The sequence below is a fragment of the Echinops telfairi genome, unplaced genomic scaffold (genome assembly GCF_000313985.2).
Source record: "Echinops telfairi isolate 266 unplaced genomic scaffold, ASM31398v2 ScPeMD7_60;HRSCAF=208, whole genome shotgun sequence".
Taxonomy (NCBI): domain Eukaryota; kingdom Metazoa; phylum Chordata; class Mammalia; order Afrosoricida; family Tenrecidae; genus Echinops; species Echinops telfairi.
Window position 1 is genome coordinate 2,916,175 of NW_022103958.1, and position 4,481 is coordinate 2,920,655.

Here is a 4,481-nt window from a genome sequence, read left to right on the forward strand (position 1 = left end):
CTTGCAATGTAGTCAATCCCAACTAATGATAAATCCACGTATTTCATAGTAGAACTGCGCACAGGGTTTCAATGACCATACCCCACTAGATTACCAGACTTTCCTCAGAGGTTCCTGTGGGTGGGTTCACACAGTTAACATTTGGGTTAGCAGCCAAGGTCTTAATCGTTTAATGACACCCAAATCTCCTTAGAACCATTTAGTAAACAATTCCAAATCGGAAAATCAGTTTTCCGTAATTATGGCCGACCCACTTACCAATCAGAAAATATGCATGTGTTCCCACCATAGTGTCTAGTCCACTTGTTTTTAAGTGGGACTACGAACTAGCCACCAAACGTGGTCTGTGTCATATTCAGGATGAAATCTTTAGGAATGAATATGCTCCTCTCCAGCCTTCATCGTTCCCGATGCAGCGAATTTGAAAGATAGACACTGAGACGGCAGACTGTCGTGTGCAGATTGGTCTCTAGCTGTAGTTGGAAGGATTCCGTATCCCTCTTCGATTTTAGAAAGGGAAAATAGCTTATTCTGAACAGAGAAAGTAACCTGAATTACACATCAACTACACGGAGGTCAATTGTTCTATAAATCACTAAGCCTGGAATAGATTTTGCCTAAAAAGGAATACATTTTTCTGTGTCGGGCCATTGATATTCAGAATTCATTTGTTGTAACAGCAAAGCACAGCTCACTAGTACATTGAATAATAATATTTACAAACAAAAATTAAGGAGATAACAGGTTAAGATAGCGCGTGCAATTATATTAGTTCTCAAATAGTATGTTGTTGCTCTTGTGGCTGTTGTTAGTTATCTTCAAGTCTGTCCCAATTCATAGCAACTCAATGTACAGCAGAACAAAGCATTGCCCAGGTCTGAATCATCCCCATTAGTGTTATGCTTGAGCCCCTTGTTGCCTCTGCTGAGTACTTACAGGTCTTCCTATTTTTATCAGACCCTCTACTTTGCTAGGTATGATGTCCTTCTCCAGGACCTGGTCCCTCCAGTTAACATGTCCTAAGTACATGGCCAAGTCTTGCCATGCTCCTTTCTAAGGAACATTCTAGCTGTACTTCCTCCAAGACAGACTTTTTTTGTTCTTCTGACAGTTCGTGGTACTTTCAGCATTCTCTATCAACACCGTAATCCAACTATATTAATTGCTCTTCTGATTTTCTAATTTGTTGTCTAGCTTTCACATTGATTCATATGAAAACCTTGGCTTGGGTGAGGCAGACTTCAGTCCTCCAAATGACATCTTTGCTCCTTAACGCTTTAAAAAACTCTTTTGCAACAGATCGGTCCAATGCAAAATGTCACTTGATTTCTACTTCTAATTCCATGTGTCTTGACTATGAATGCATATAAAATGAAATCATTGGCAACTTCAGTCATTCCTCTGTTTATCATGATGTTGCTTATTGACCCAGTTGTGAGGATTGGGTGTGTGTTTGAGTTGCAATCCCTACTGTCTTTGATTTCATTAATAAGAGCTTAGTGTCCTCTCCACTTTCAGCAAGTTCTGTTCTGGTGTCAGCATTTGCAAGTTGCTAATAAGCCTTCCTCCAGTTCTGATGCTGAAGCCATTGTCATAAAGACTTGGATACTTTCTTGTCATACCTACTTGGATTATTTTCTCAGCATACTGATTGAAGAATTATGCATAGAGGATAAAGAGTTACTCTATTCAACCAATGAGGCTGGCAAAATTGAATTTTTATCTGGAGAAGAATGAAACAGGATTCATGCCTCACCCCATGTAAAAAAAACAAGCTCAAGATTAAGCAAAGACCTAAATGTAAAACCCTGAACTATAGAAATCATAATAAGAAAATGAGGACCATCTTACGGGCCCTATGGAAGGGCACAGACACACTATCAAATGTAACAAAGGAAGCACACAGTAGATAAAATTGATGACCAGGACCTACTACAAATAAGGCACTTATGTGCTTCACTTCATGGAAAGAATAGAAAGAGTAGGAAAACATTTTGAAAGCACCACAATGTACATGCTCATTAGCCTTTAAGAGGTGCAATTCAAAGCAAAAATGAGATGCCAGGTTGTATCAACAATGACAACCACCTTGATTAAACCAGAAAACAACAGATACTGGAGAGGTTTTGGAGAGATTGTGACTCAGATATACTGCTGGTGGGATTGGACAAATCTTCAGCCTCTGTGGAAAGCCATATGGTGCTCCCTCACAAACTGGGAATAAAAATTCCATGTGATCCAGCAATTCCTCAGGTAGGTATATATCCTAAAGGAGTAAGAGTCATAACACAGACATACACATCTACATTCAATGCAGCACTCTTCACAATAACAAGAAAATGGAAGCAACCTAATGTTCAACCACAGAAGATGAAGAAAGGATCCAGAACTCTGGTACATAGACAAAATGGAATACTATACATCACCAAAAAATGATGAAGAAACCGTGAAACACCTCATGAAATGAAAGGACCTGGAGATATCTTGCTGAGTGAATTTACTCAATTACAAAAGTACAAATATTTTATGATACCACTTTTATCAGAAAAATATATTAAAAACCACAATTAAGACTTTCATGCAATAGGTAGTGAATGTTGGAGACAGCCAAACATGGGAGGGCAAGAGAAGGGAAATTAAGCAACAGGCTACACTGCTGATGGGTGTCAACTTGGGTGTAATGAAAGATAGTAGCACACAAGAGAAAGATGAGAACTCAAAGAATAAGTGAAGAGTAGACAATTATGAGGTTATATTAGTAGTTTTAACTGTCAAATACAAAGTTGACAATCTGAATCATAAGCCCCCACATAATTCACAATAAAATTTTTAAAGAAATATTGAAAGTAATTAGCAGCATGCTGGTGTTACCAGTGTATATTGTTGACAGCTGGAGGTTGTTGGTGCCAGCAGGTGATACGACCTCATAGCACACCTATATACAACAAAACAAAACACTGCCAAGTCCTGTGCCATCCCTATTATTGTTGTGATGTCTGAGCCTATTGTTGCAACCCCTGTGTCAATCAATTTCGTGAAAGACCTTCATCTTTTTCATTGACCCACTCTTGTTTCATTCTGTTGTAGATAGATTCACTAGGACTTGGAACCCACTTGAAGGGAAAAAACAACAATGACTTTACCAAGCACGATGCCCATTCCCAAAGACTGGTCTCTCCTAAAGTAAAGTCCAAAGTACAAGACTAAGTCTCACCATCCTCATTCCAAGGTGCTTCTGGCTATACTTCTTCCAAGACAACTTTGTTTGTTCTTGTGGCAGTCTACCTTACTTTCCGTACTCTTCACCATCACCATAATTCAAATGAATCGATGCTTCCTCCGTCTTCATTATTCAATGTTGAACTTTCACATGCATATGAACTGATTGAAAACACCATGGCTTGGGTCAGCCATCCTTTTGGTCCTTGAAGTAATGACCTGATTTTTTTCAACACTTCCAAGAGGTATTTCACTCACTTAGCTGTCTTCCCAATTTCTGGTGGCTGTCTTCCAAATTTCTTGGCATAGATAAGTGAGTGCTGCCAGTGCTGCATCAGTGTGTTGAAACATTTCAGTGGGTAGTCCATCAAATCCTGGAGTCTAGTTTTTGGTGAATGCCTACAGCACAGCTTAGAAGACTTCCTTCAGTAAAGTTGGTTCTTGATCATATGCTATCTCTTGAAATCATTCAATGCTGACCAGCTCTTTTTGTTACTATGACTCTGTTAATGCTTTCCATTTCTCTTGCTGCTTCCAATATTGGTCATTAATTTTTCCATAGAATCTCATATTGCCATTCAAGGCTTGAATTTTTTTATTGATTTCTTTTGGTTTAAGATATGCTAAGTGTGTTCTTCCTTGTGGATTTTCTAAGTCTTTGCACATGTCATTATAATATTTTATTTGTCTTCTCTAGCTGCCCTTTAAATTTTACAGTTCAACTCTTTTATTTCATCATTTCTTCCATCTGCCTTAGCTATTCTAGCTCTTTTGAAACTCAGTTTTATCTTTTTCTTTCTTTCCTGTCTTTTTAATGACTGTTTACTGTCTTCATGTATGACTGTCTTGATTTCATCCGAAAGTTCATCAGTTCTTCTGTGGTTGATGGTCCATGCATCGAATCTGATTTGGAGTTGTTCTCAAAATTCAGTTGGGCTATATTCAAAGTTGTGTTATGACTGTTATGGACTTGTTTTAATTTTCTTCAGCTTCAACCCAAACTTGTATATGACCCATTGATGTTCGGTTCCATAGTCAGCCTTTGGCCTCTTTTTAGCTGATGATATAGAGCCTCTGAATTGTCTTTTCACACAGATGTAGTTGATCTGATTTCTGTGTATTCCATCTGGTGAAGTCCATGCATATAATCGCCATTTGTGTTGTTGAAAAGGTGATTTGTGGTGAAGTTGTCAGTCTTGTAAAATTATATCACGTGATCTCCAGCCTCATTTCTATCATCCAGACCATGTTTTCCACTACTG